The 14,800-nt window shown below is 40.4% G+C and overlaps 1 protein-coding gene across 7 annotated transcripts in view; it reads left to right on the forward strand.

Moving 5' to 3' along the window:
• The window catches only part of MAGI2 (membrane associated guanylate kinase, WW and PDZ domain containing 2), a 1,465,424-nt gene that overhangs the window by 1,253,449 nt on the left and 197,175 nt on the right, over positions 1–14,800 (forward strand). The window lies entirely within an intron of this gene.

Below are 14,800 nucleotides of genomic sequence, written 5' to 3' on the forward strand. Positions count from 1 at the left end.
GCTGGAACAGCAGTTAGAGACACAGTTTGACCTTCATCCATAGCAAAGATGATAATGCTCCAGTTCCCCTTCACGTGGGAGGTAGACGAGGACAGAGGAGGCACGAAATGTCAGCTATGATGAAGCACCAGGTTCGGTATGAGCAGGTACCAGCTGTGAAGAGGCACTGTTGGGCTGTAAAGGGTGGTTCTCGACTTAATTCCATTAGAAAAAATTCTAGATTAGTCCCCACTGACACTGTGTGAGGAACCCAAGCTGAGAACGAGCCCCATGCTACTAATGCTGCTTCAGAAAGCAAAACAGACCCACAGAGTCCCTAGGTGGGTCCAGGAGACACAAACACACTTCCTTTGTCATATGCAGGTGACAGAGGTGGCTCATGCTTTTTCAAACCCTGTTTCTCTTTAGTCAGCAAGGTTGCTAGAAACCTAAGAAGCCAACATTGATTGTGGGCTTCTTTGTTAAGTGACTTGAAGATGGGAAATTGTTCAAAAATAAGCTGTCAACTTAATTGCATTCAGTTCAGCTGAAAAATATTGTGGTATTACTAAAAGTTAATTGTTAACAATACGATTGTTAACAATGCAATTATTAACAAGTATGGCCCCTGCCTTCACTATTTTTCTTAAGATTAAAACCAAAATAAAACATGGTGTTATTTAGCTTAGAAGTCAACTACTAGTGAGTTTAAGTGCTGATTTGCCCCTTCTGTGAAACATTTATGCCACTTCTAGTGATTGTCATCAGCCCTATGATGATTCAGTGGGAAGCCCTCATATGTACATCTGCAAAGGCAGAATCCATTGGCTGGAAGGTCCCCTATGGTTCCAACATGCCACAGGCTTGGAATACATACATCACGACTCAAGCAAGGCACACTGCTGACAGCCCAGGTTAACTTCCTTCATTCCGTCATCTATGCAATAGAGCAATAAAATATTGTTGAAAACTTCAGAGTTGTAGAGGGCTCTCAGCCTAAGCATATCTGGCTCCCTCAGTGCCATGCATCTGTGTCTCTTCTCTTTCCAATCCTAGTTCTGCCCATGTGGGACATCAGAGGGTCTCTAACTTTCTTTCCTAAGTAAAATAGCAGCTTGAAATGATGCCCCTCATAGTGATGCATCTAAGCAAATACACAGGAGATTATGATGTGCCAAGAATCTCACTCTCTGCCACTACAGCCCACAGGCTACCAAGTGGTCACTACTGCTGGCCTCTTCTGTTCCATTGGATAGAAAACCAACAAGCAACATCCAAATAAATATTACAGGTCTTTGTGCTGACCTGAAAGATTTCAGAACAAGATCATGGCAAGTAACTAGTCTGCTAATTGCATAATGCCCTGCCATCTTGCTATGGCAAATTGGTGTGGGAAAAGAACTCTAGACCTGGAGTCAGAGAGGGTGTGGGCGAAATCTTAGTTCTGCCACCTCCCTGTTGCATGCCGGGGACGCCATCAGAACTCCACTTCCTTCTGTGAGATATGTGTAGTCATCCCTTTCCTGCCTCCTTCACACAGATTTCATAAAGAATGTGACAATATATCCAAAACTGCCATTTCAATGACAAACTGCTACATGAGAGATACGCCACAGAGAAATAAAAATTGAGTATTGGTAAAAATGCACTTTGATGTTTCCTTTCATGCAACAAGTATTTATTGAGCACCTGCTCTACACTAGGTACTGTGCTAGGAACTGGAGAATGAATACAAACATGTAAGATCCCTGCCCTCAGGAAATTAAACCCATAGGGGAGAGAAAAGTTATCCCAGAAACTTGCACCTTAACTCCAATTGTAAGAGATGCGAAAACTTTGCCCCAGGGAGGTTAATATAAGCGGTTGTTAAAGGTTGAATTGTGTTCCCACCCTCAAATTATTGTATTGAAGTGTACCCCCAGTACCTCAGAATGTGAAATTATATGACATAGGGCCATTCCAGAGGTCATTAATTAAAACGGGGTCATACTGGAGTAGAGTGAGCCACAAGGACCAATAGAACTTGTGTCCTTATTAAAAAGGAGAACATTGGAGATGCCATCCCCTGTGTGCATGTCTGTGAAGATGAAGGCAGAGATCTGAGTGATGCAGCAGAAGCCAAGGAATGCCAAAGATTTCCAGCCAACTCCAGAAGCCAAGAGTGAGGACTGAACAGATCTTTCCCTGGCAACCCTTAGCAGGAACCAACCCTACCAACACCTTGATCTCAGACTTCTAGCCCCAAGAAGTGTAATATAGCAAACTTCTATTATTTAGACCCAAAGTGGGGAAATACCTTTACCAATCAGTGGTGTCAACTATGGAAATGGGAAGTAGCATTGATGTTTATGCAGCTATAAGAGCCTCTATCGGGTTTGGTTTAGAGAAGTCTGGGTAGTTACCTCTGAAGTGACCCTGGAGCAAACCAAGATCTAAAGGAGAAGCAGGAGTTAGCTGGGTCAGCAGGGCAGAGAAGCAGGCTCAATGACCTTGTGGTAAGAGGGAGACTGCAGAGTCTGAAAGAAGGTCCCTGTGGCTGGAGGAGAGAAAGCAAAGGAAGTAGGAGCTGAGCACCAGAGTGAAGTGAGGCTAGACAAATGGATGGGGAACAGATTAGGGTCCTATAAAGGATTTTCACTTTGTTCTTACAAGCATGGGGAAGCCATTTACAAGGCTTTAAGTAGATGAGTGACATCATCAGATTTATTCTTTGAAAAGATTGTTGTGACTACAGGGTCAAGAGCAGATGGATGAAGGTATGAGCAGGTGGCAGGTAGGCTGGTTGCAAAAGGCCAGGCAGGACCTGACAGTGAATTACTCAGATGCAGCACGGGACATGAGAATTGAGGACTATTTAGAAAATAACCACAGGACCTGAAATCAACTTGAATTGCTAGGGCACAGGTTGTTATTGAAATATATTTTATATTGTACTTATTCTTGGACTCAGATAACAGTTCAAATATGTTCCAGGGTGAATGGTAATATTTCCTTAAAACATGATGACAGATTATGCTTGCCTCAGCATTGATACTAGGACTAAATATTGGCACACTTACATTTTCTCCACCTTGATCTCGTCATACTTTCAGTTCATACTATGACTATTTCATTTTTTATGTATCAGTGGGAAAGAGATTATCATGTTTACCAGAAAAATTGTACCAAAATGACAAAGCTGACGCCTATTTAACTGCTGTACCTCGGAAGTCTACCCCAGTCTTACAACAATTGGAGAATTCTCCCATTAACCAAAGACACTTTACAGGCTGTGCATTTTCAAAGGCCAAATCTGTGGAAGATTTTATTTCATTAGAGATACGTTCACTCATTACTAAAAACTAACCTCCACTTTAAAACAGAGTGGCAAAACAGGGCCCACTTGCCACCCCCGTTTCCTCCAGTCCCATGGCTGGGGTTGCTAATCAATAAAGACGGTTTCCTGCTGAGGCCATTCAGAATCCTCCGCACAGTACTCCAGGCACCAGTTGACAGGACTCATTTGCCATCTCCATTTTAATGCTATGTAAGTCCCTTGTTCCCAAAAAATAATCACTCTAAGTGCATAGTTACATTTTCCTCCTACCACAGGTATGGTTTGCCTGTTTTCATCAACAGCATCTACAACAGATGGTGTTGATGTCTTACTCATATCCTCTCAGCTGACCCAAGTCCACAGATGACTGTGGATGCTTCTAGCAAGCTGATAGTTCTGCCTCAAGCACCAGCCTCTTATTCTCTACTGAAGAACTTTCTGTGGCACCACAGGTGCTTCCTCAGCCTTAAAGCAGGCACAACCGAGAATGCAGGAGAGTTAACACCGTAGGAGAACAATCCTTATTCCCCCATGTTCTCGTGGTTTTTCAGAAGATCCACGATGAGACTAAGCCCCAGCTGCTCAACACAATAATCTACTCATTATCGTTTCCCTTCCCTGAATCACTTTCCCCATTCTTTGTTTTATGCTTCCTAGAGTCACCCAAGTCCTCCTCTCAGGGTCTGCTTTTGTGAGAACCCAAACTAAAATGACATCCATGATCATCTTTTGTCTTCATGTGATATAAAACACTGACTCACCAGTAGTCAGTAAGGTTCCTCCTGGTTATCCATGGACTGTGATGTAAGCTGTGACTCTGCGCCACAGCAGAACCATTAGAATCATCTTTTCTTCTACCTGGGAAGTTCTACAGGAGAACCTGGGGATACGAAAAATAAACAGGGAGAAAGAGAAAGAAGTCAATTGCACCAAGAATTCCCACTGTAAAGCAAACAAGTTTGTTCTTAATCCCTATTTCTTGCTATTGTAGTTAAGAGGAAATACATTGCAGGGGTAATCCTCTGATGATTTTTGTGCTTTTTCTCCACCAGCAGTAACAAATACTGTTAATCAGGGAAGCCATAGCCTTAAGGGAAGATTGATTTCAAGCCTTAGCTGGTTAGTCAAAACCAGAAAAAGACATCAGTTCTATCTATATTCCAGACCTTAGTTTTAAAAAGTAAAAGATCTAGATATATAGACCAAAGTAGAGATAGAAATAAATTGCTCTTAACATTAATAGATTATGCTAAGAAATCTTAATGACTTAATCTTAATCAGGCCAGAGTCTCATATGCTTTTTCCCAACATCCCACTAAAGTGCCAAGACATCAAAAAGAGAGTACCAGGGATTCACAGATTCTAGAAATTATTGATTGATTTTTAAATGGAGGATGGCACCTATAAAAAAATAGGTATTTAAAAAGGAATGTTTAACCTTAAAGATTAGAAGAAAGAGCATGACACTGAAAAAGATTTACTACAGAAAACAAGAAACTCAGAAAACATACTTGGGATCCTCAGATGCTAGAAGATGTAATATTTAAGAAGGAGAAATGGGCACAGCAGCTCAAAATGCAAAGACCGCACAAAGTAATGCCTGATAAAGAAGGCTGAAATAGACAAATCTGTGGGCTTGGAATTACCTGAGCAGGTGAAAACATTCATTAACATCCGTAAGAACTAGACCTGATGCTGCAAGAAGTTAATGATGCAGAGGTCTCCACGAGGAGGTCTCCAGTTATAGAGCAGTAGGTCTCAAGTTTTATTCCAACTCAACAGCAATCACATACACATCACCCTGCCAGTAATTCTGGTTTGGATTGGGTGTTTCAAATAGGAGACCAAACCTAGGCTGGGGAGGTTGCGGCAGTAGTATGCCAGAGTTACCAGAGGAAGGGAAAGAAGTGTTACAAGGAAAACCTTAGATTAAATTTGATAGAGTTTGAGCACAGAATGATTCGTGAATCAGGCAGCCCTCAAACCAGAATAGGTTCACAGACACCCCAACACTGTCACATGATCGACAAAGATTTATGGACAGAAGGAAAGTAACCTACAAAAATGGAATTGCGGTACAGCTCAGATTGGTTATAGCTCAACATTTGCCTGATTTGAACACAATTCAGAACAGTTGGCTGCCTTTGCCCAAAACTCTGATTGGCAAAAGAGCAGGTTATGGTCTGTTTACACATCCAGTTAGATTAGTAGTTCACTATGTACAGAGAAACCCTTAGGCTGTATTTAAAATATGTAAGGAGGCAGCTTTAGGCTAAACTTAACAGAAGTGTGAACCAAGAGCTTTGACTCCTCCTCTCTTGGAGGAGAGGAAGAAACATGTCTCTCTTTTGATAAATATTGATCGTAGGGAGTCAAAGGACAAAGAAATTAAGGACTCTGATAAAAGAGTCAAGATCACATCTGCAAATAATAGCATATCCTTTGATCAGGACATCTGGAATGTGCGTTAGTCACCTGGGGACCCTGTCAAGATGCAGATCTGATTCAGTGTAAGTCTTAGGTCTGAGATTCCTAACAAACTGCCAGGTGATGCTGATGCTGCAGGTCTCAAACTACATCTTGAGTAGAAAGACTTCAGAGAAATCCTGAAGCAAATGCTCTTGCTATAGTCCAGGAAGAATTGATGAAAACAAATTAATACCTAGGCATATTCTAGTAATTTGTAAAGCACTAGAAAGCATTTTAAAATACAATTTTCCAGGAGGAAAATGAAAGGTGACTTACCAATAAAAATTGAGCAGATTTAGGCTTCTCCTTGCATCACTATCAATCAGCGGACAATAGAAAAGTCTCGACTGGCTGTGGTGGCTCACGCTGTAATCCCAACATTTTAGGAGGCCAAGGCAGAGGATCACTTGAGCTCAGGTATTTGAGACCAGTGTGGGCAACATGGCGAAACCCCATCTACTAAAAATACAAAAAATTCGCCGGGTGTGGCGGTACATGCCTGTAATCCCACCGGCTACTTGGGAGGCTGAGGCGCGAGAATCATCTGAGCCCAGCAAGTCAAGGCTGCAGTAAGCAGTTGTGATCTAGTTTCATTTGAAACTAGAAATCACATGGAAGTGCTTAGGAAAGATGCCAGCTATATGAATTCGCTACTGCTACCATAATACATTCCTTACAAACTTAGTGGCTTAAAACAATACAAACTGACCTTACGGTGCTGTAGGTCAGAAATCCAGCACAGATATCACTGGGCTAAAATCAAAATGTCAGCACAACTGCATTCTTTTCTGTAGTTGTTAGAAGAGAATCCACTTCCGGAGGCCTCCAGCACCCCATAGCTGGTGGCACCTTTCCCCTATCTTCAGGGCAGCGGCAGCAAGTCAGAGCCTCTTCCCGCTGCCATCTCTCTCTAGCTCAGCCAGGAACATTTCCTCACTTGGAAGGACTCGTGTAGTAGGTTGGACCCACCTGTATAATCAAAGATACTCTTGGCATCTGAAGGCCTTTAGCCTTAATCACGTCTGCAAATTCTCTTTTGCCTTGTAAAGTAGCCCACGCGCAGGTTTTGAGGATGAGCATGTGAATGCCTTTGCAGGGGCCACTGCTCTGCCTATCACACCAAACAATATTTGAGAGAATGCATTAAGAGAGGAATCAAAATTCAAAATCCCCAAATAGATAAGTACTGGTATAAAAAGAACCATGGCAAGCACCAAAACTAGTTAAGTTGGGTAAGTAATCATTGTATAAATAGTTACAGGAAAATGCAAAGTTAGAAGCAATTCATAAGAAAATAATGGTGGCATAATCATTGAAGCTGAAGGAACAGTCTATACTAGAGCACAGAGACTGGAGTGAGGTTAAACCTTCTCACCTAACCAGGATCAGGAGGAGTTGGAAAACTCCAGGGGGATGAAAACAGTGATTGAAAAAGATAAAGCAAATCAAAACAAGTTGTAGTCCATACAGCACAAGGCAGCTTAAAAGCATTTAAAAGTAAGCTTAAAAGAAAAAAAGTGGAAAACAGTGAAGGAAAAATAACATGCATCTGTTGTGGCAATAAATTGTTGAACACCTTGCTGAAAAACAGACCTCTGCTCTGTAGAAATAGAATTGGAAATCCATCAAAAGCATTAAATGGAACAAACGCTCTACTTTATATTGATAGAATATAAAGTGTGTTACTATTATTTAGTTCTCATTAAAATAGTTTGTTATTATCCTGACTTTGTTCCAGAAAAAGAATCTGAGCCTCCAAGAGGTTAGGGGACTCAATCACAGTCATGCATCTGTGAGCCACAAAGCAAAGCCAGGGTCTCCCTCACAGCCCAAGCTGTGCCCACCCATGTATGTGAGACCACATAGCTAGTGAGAGGTGGAGCCGGGACTAGAACCCAAGTCAGTTTTACTCCAAATTCTGTATGCATAACTCTCACTCCACCACCTCAGAAATTGTGTTCCTGTTTCTGTCTTTGCCTCATAACCAGGACCCCTAAGATTCCCATTGATTTTGCCAGTCTCTGCCACTGTGAGTGAATTCTCCTATCTAGTCCCATCCTCTCCCCATGGGGCAGATCCTGGGGTTCACCCACTGGAAGATCTGCTTCAGCCTCTTATTAAGGATTCGGGTGCCTCCTCTCCCAATTAAGGTGAATGTCTCCCCTGGTGCTCTAGATCACATCCTCTCTCATCTCATGAATTGATTTCACCAGTTAGCCTCTTTCCTCCTGAATCTTCACACTGTCTCTGCTCAGGTTCCTTCTTATCTGGATGTTAGCATGCCTATCCCACTGAAAAGAAATCTCTTTGTGGAGGACTTTATTCCCCTGTAGCCACTATGACACTGCTTCTTCAACCCCATAACCATGTCTCAGTCCCACTTCCTCACCTTCCGTTTATTCAGACCCACTGCAATCTGATTTCTGCCTTTGTCTTAGCAACTGAACTGCTTCCACTGAGGTCACCAGTGACCCTCCTGACAAACCAATAAAAAGTCTTGTATTGTGAATATTTACATCTACTACTTCTTGAAGCTTTCTTTCTACTTGGTTCTCTGTTACTTTTCAAACACTTCACTCATTCTATAAACCCAAGGATTTCACTTTTCATGCAACACAATTTTGCTGCATTATTTGAAGTTTTACCTGACACATCTCTGAGCACCACACAGTACAGCCAATTACTATGGAACTTACACACCTAAACCCAAACTCATTTTGGTGCCAACTTCAAAATGTAGTTCAAACTACATTTGAACCCATACTCCCAAAGACACCTCAAACTTATTTTGCCCATAATCTAACTCATGAGACTCCACTCAAAGAAGCCTCTTTTTTTTTTTATCTCAGCCAGTAACACCATCATCCACGCAAGTTTCCAAGCTAGAAGTCATCATAGATTTCATCTTCTTCTTTATAGCACTTCTTCATCCCCAGCAAATCTCTGGGACTCCTCAGTTCTCCGGAGTATCTTTTGACTATGTCTCTGTATCCTACCCTCCTCACCCTTCACTACCATTACTGAGCCATTCAATTAGGTCTATTGAAGTATCCACTGTGTGCCACGTATTTGCTAAGTACTAGGAATATATGATGAAAAAATAGGTATAATATCTCCACTAATGGAATGTATGCTGTAATGGGGGATATGGACATTAATAATTATAAAATTATGACATTAATAAATATGATCTAATAAATATAATTACAAATAGTACCATATAAAGGAAAACTGCAGGATACAATGAAAAAGTATAATAAGGAAACTTGATTAACAATGAAAGGTCAGGGACATCTCTGAGAAAGTGATACTTTAGCTGACACATAAAAAAGGGTCAGAGATAACTATGTGAAGAGTAAGAAAGAGTGGACAAATGAAGGAGTTCGTGCAAAGGCCCTGTGGTTAAAAACACCTGGATTAAGGAACTTCAACAATTAAAGAGTAGTGATGCATGCACTGGCCAGGGAATCGGTAGGAGCCAATTTCTTCAGAGCCTTGTAGGTTTTTCATTTCATCTCAAGTGTCACAGGAATTCACAGAAGGATTTTCAAGCATGAGCAAATTCAATGACATCGTCAAATTTGCTGTTGTTTCAGCTCAAGCAAGAGAAAATAGAGCATGAATTATAATGGTGGCCATGGAGGTAAACAGAAGTAGATTTGAAATAAACTTCAGAGATAGAAAAGAGAGAAATTTGGCGGTAAGGAAGGAAAGGAAAGTGTTAAGAATGACTTTCAGGCCGGGCACGGTGGCTCATGTCTGTAATCCCAGCACTTTGGGAGGCTGAGGTGGGTGGATCATGAGGTCAGGAGATCAAGACCATCCTGGCCAACATGGTGAAACCCCGTCTCTACTAAAAATACAAATATTAGCTGGGCATGGTGGCACGTGCCTGTAGTCCCAGATACTTGGGAGGCTGAGGCAGGAGAACCGCTTGAACCCGGGAGTTGGAGGTTGCAGTGAGCTGAGATCGTGCCACTGCACTCCAGCCTGGCGACAGAGCAAGACTCCATCTCAAAAAAAAAAAGACTTTCAAGTTCCTGTCTTAAAAACTCAGAGGGCAGGTGAAATTTCCCAAAATAAGGAACACTAAAGAGTGAAGAGTGGATTTGGGAGGAAAGATAAAAGATTACATTTCTGTATTGAATTTATGATGCTTATAAGACACCAACAACTCAATAAAGATTTATTTCGTGTTGGTGTAAAATAGCAAACAGACATGTAATCTGTCTTAAATTATTTTAAAATCTTTCTAGATGGATTTCTCAAAACCAAAAAACTAATCAATGCTGTACATTCACCATTTTTTTAAAAATGTCAGAACTAGAGTTTTCCATTTGCATGTATTGATAGCCTTCCACATTTTCTTTGCCAATTTTTTACAGTGTACCATAAACCTAGAGCAGGTTTCTCTCTTTATTCCTCTTATCTTGTTCAGAACGTAAATAAAAAGCCCTTTGTAGTTGTTAATATTTTCTTCAAGACTCACCTCACTCTGAGTTTTAGCCTTCCTAGCACAATTCTTCCTCTTCCAGTCCCTTCCTTTATTCCTGTTTAAGGCTTTTCATTTTGCCTGCTTTATTTTGAACCTATCCTTTATGTAGCTGAGTTTATCAGAAGACAATATGTGCAGATTTATCTTTTTCGATAGTCATTGGGATTACTTGAAATGGTTGGATTGCTCTCTCCATAAGGAACAAAGCCAGGGGAGAAATGGCTGTTTGAAAACAATTTTACAGTGTTTCTAAGAAAAACGCTTTTATTTAAAAGATACAGAAAGGATCATTTCTAAAGCATTGCAGAGAAAGCCTCAGCTCCCCATATTTAAAAAAAACAAAAACAAAAACAAAAACAGAAACACTGCGGGAGGCGGAGGCAGGTGGATCACGAGGTCAGGAGTTCAAGACCAGCCTGGACAAGATGGTGAAACCCCGTCTCTACTAAAAACACAAAAATTAGCCAGGCATGGTGGCGGGCACCTGTAATCCCAGCTACTTGGGAGGCTGAGGCAGAGAATTGCTTGAACCTGGGAGGCGGAGGTTACAGTGAACCAAGATCAGGCCACTGCACTCCATCCTGGGTAACAGAGTGAGACTCTGTCTTAATAAAACAAAAAATAACAACCACCACCACCAAAAAAAAACAGATTCTTCAGGTCAAAGACGGCAGCCATGTGAAATTTTCTTTGCAAATTGAAGGCATTGCTTGGCTAACACATAGTGACATGATGTTTGAGTACTGGCAGCAGTGTGTCTTCCGCACTTGCTAAGGGACAGGTATTTTCTTAGCCTAGGTCAGTTTCATTAGGAAAAATTGCCCTTTTACCCACTTCAAGCAGCTTAAACAAATTATCTCAAAGAACTGCAGGGCTTAACCCATTTAATGAATTTTAATAAGGAATACATGAATTAGCCAAAGACCAGAAAAAAAAAAGTGAATAATATTGAACTAGTTCTGATGGAAATTAGCTCATGACTCTGCTGGCTTACATTTACCAAAGGCTGAACTTTTTATGGAAAGCTTAGGTCTGTTTTCCAGGCTTTGGGAGAATAGGAGGATGTTTAAATTAAAGATTAATTTTATTAGTGGTATTTTCTCCAACAAATTAACCCTAAATGGAGATTATAAAAGCCATAGGGCTTTTTTTCCTCTTTGGGAAACTTTTAAAAAACAGTTTCTTGTATTGAAAGGGTTTCTCACAATCCCTGAAATATTTTCAGAAATGTAGTGAGAATGTGAATTCCGTTTATTTCCTACAGTCCTTCATAAGAAAGGATAACTTAAGAAGTAGAAAGGTCTGTGTGGGTGTTCATGTGAGTTCCTGTCTTCCAGCAGGGCATCACAGGGACTGTGGAAAAAAAAAAAATTCTCTCCATTATTACTTTCTCTTTTTTATCTCTTACACATGTGATATGTGCACAGTTTTGTTCTCTCTTTTCACTTTTTTCTTTTATTGCTTGAAAAAAAGTTTAATTGTGGTAAAATACATGTAACATGAAACTTATGTTACATCTCAGTGTACAGCTCAACAATGTCAAGTGTATTCAAATTATTTTGTCTCCTTTTCTTAAGTAAAACAGAACACACAGCTTTTAATAACCAAGGGCATGGAAATCAGTAGTGAAACATATCTTTGTTTAAAAGTCATTCCTACTCCTCTTTTGCTGCTTGAAAAAAAGAGAACTAGAAAGTGTTTCCCCAGAATCTCCATCATTTTTAGTAACTGCAGAATCCCCTATGAAATACATGATGTTGTAACAGTAATCTTCAAAAGCAGAATCATATGATCTAGCAAGTATTTGAGCTAAAGGAGAAACTATTTCACATTCTGCAAATGGGAGTTCAGTGTATCAACTGGAATACAGAGGGATGTTGAAAGGCTTAGTTCTGTTTGGGAAAATTCCTGAAAATCTTGAAAAGTTGTCTTGGTGGCCAGGCACGGTGGCTCACACCTGTAATCCCAGCACTTTGGGAGGCCGAGTCAGGTGGATCATGAGATCAAGAGTTCGAGACCAGGCTGGCCAATATGGTGAAACCCCCATCTCTACTGAAAAATACAAAAATTAGCTGGGCATGGTGGTGTGCACCTGTAGTCCCAGCTACTTGGGAGGCTGAGGCAGGAGAATTGCTGGAACCCAGGAGGCAGAGATTGCAGTGAGCCGAGATCACACCTCTGCACTCCAGTCTGGGTGACAGAGCAAGACTCCATCTCAAAAAAAAAAAAAAGAAAAAGAAAAAGAAAAGTTGTCTTGGTGTTATTCCAAATTCACAATATCATGATGGATTACAGTTGCTCTTCATTGTATTTTGAACTCTTATTTGAATTGGGGTGATTTTAAGAAAGTTCATAATCTTTTTGCCCTGTGAAAATAAATAATAATAAAACTCTTACCACACAAATGCACACCCAGATAGGAGATCTCCACTTCAGATCTGCTGTAAAGACACTGATATTCTTTCATTTTGGTTATCATGTGTCAGGAAAAGTAAGTTCTGAAAAGAGCCACTCTGTAATTTGCATCAAGGAATTTGAAAATGGCCTTTTGTGGCACTAGCATTGGCCATGGCATCCTGTATCGCATGAGGTGACCTCAGTCCAGGATCCCAATGAGAAGGCAGTCAGCACAATGTAATGATCTGTATAGCAAATGCAATGTTCTAAGGTTTCTCGAAATCAAGATTCCTGACAATAAAGAAAATAGTAAATATTTTCAGGGGTTTTTTTTTTTTGAATGAAATAAATATTACTTACAGTAGATGTTACTATTGTGTTTTTATTTTAAAATGGTTACCAGGGACATATATAAATTGTTCCCTACATAGGATGACCAGATTTAGCAAATAAAAAAATAGAATTCCTAATTAAATTGAATTTCAGATAAACAGTGAGTAATTTTTTAGTATGAATAGGTTCCAGAAGTATCAAATAATTTTTAATAGCAGTATGTCCCATGTAGTATATGTCTCATGCTATATATGGAACATACTTATACCCAAAAAATTATTCATTGTTTTCTCTGAAATTCGAAGTTGGCTGGGTATATATTTTATCTGGCAACCATATTTCTGCAGTTCATTAAAAAATGTATTTAGGGCTATTGGGGGAACCTGCACCCAATATTTCAACGTAGATTCTTTCTATTTTCCCTAAGTGTTGGCCAGTCTGAGAAATAAAGAGAAAGAGTACAAAGAGGAATTTTACAGCTGGGCCTCCAGGGGTGACATCACATATTAGTAGGTCTGTGATGTCCCACCTGAGCCACAAAACTACTAAGTTTTTATTAAGGACTTAAAAAGGGGAGGGGATGTACAAACAGGGAGGAGGTCACAAAGATCACATGCTTCTGAGGCCAATAAAGATCACAAGGCAAAGGGCAAAGCAAAGATCACAAGGCAAAGGGCAAAATTAGAATTACTGATGAGGGTCTATGTTTAGCTGTGCATGTACTATCTTGATAAACATCTTAAACAACACAAAACAGGGTTCAAGAGCAGAGAAATGGTCTGACCTTAATTTCACCAGGGTGGGGTTTTCCCCCACCCTAGTGAGCCTGTCGTATTTCAGTCCTTATCTCAACCACATAAGACAGACACTCCCAGAGCAGCCGTTTATAGACCTCCCCCAGGAATGCATTCCTTCCCCAGGGTATTAATTATTAATATTGCTTGCTGGGAAAAGAATTCAGTGATATCTCTCCTAATTGCACGTCCGTTTATAGGCTCTCTGCAAGAAGAAAAATATGGCTGTATTCTGCCTGACCCTGCAGGCAGTCAGACATTTGGTTGTCTTCCCTTGTTCCCTAAAATCGCTGGTATTCTGTTCATTGTCAAGGTGCACTGATTTCATATTGTGCAAACACACATGTTTACTATCAATTTGTAGAATAGTGGTCCTGAGGTGACATACAATCTCAGCTTACAAAGATAACAGGATTAAGAGATTAAAGACAGGCATAAGAAATTATAAAACTGTTAATTTGGGGAACTGATAAATGTCCGTGACATCTTCACAATTTATGTTTAGAGATTACAGTAAAGATAGGCATAAGAAATTATAAAAGTATTAATTTTGGGAACTGATAAATGTCCATGAAATCGTCACAATTTATGTTCCTCTGCCATGGCTCCAGTTAGTCCCTCCGTTTGGGGTCCCTGACTTCCAGCAACATCTCTCCCTTTCTTTTTATATAAATGTGCCATGGCGACGAAGCCTTGTTTATTCTCTCAATTTTGATTCAGGATACTTTGGCTGCTCTGGCACACTAAAAACAAGTCAATTAAACAGAGAAACATAATTCCAAAATTTACCATAGTGGAGCCCCCAGTAGACTTAATCCAAGTCGGGTTTAGTCCAGAAAGACTTTCTGCCACCTGATCTAATGCCTCAGCTCCAGGAAAAATGGATAAATGAGCTTGAGAGGCTTCAAAAATTTGTTTCTTTAGTTTGGTTTTGTCCAAGGATACATTATCTTCCCTACCCAGAAGGTGTCCTTTGACCATTTCCCATGAATGATCAGTCTCGTTGTAGGAATATGG

This window comes from Chlorocebus sabaeus, chromosome 21 (assembly GCF_047675955.1).
Source record: "Chlorocebus sabaeus isolate Y175 chromosome 21, mChlSab1.0.hap1, whole genome shotgun sequence".
In the NCBI taxonomy this organism is placed as follows: Eukaryota; Metazoa; Chordata; class Mammalia; order Primates; family Cercopithecidae; genus Chlorocebus; species Chlorocebus sabaeus.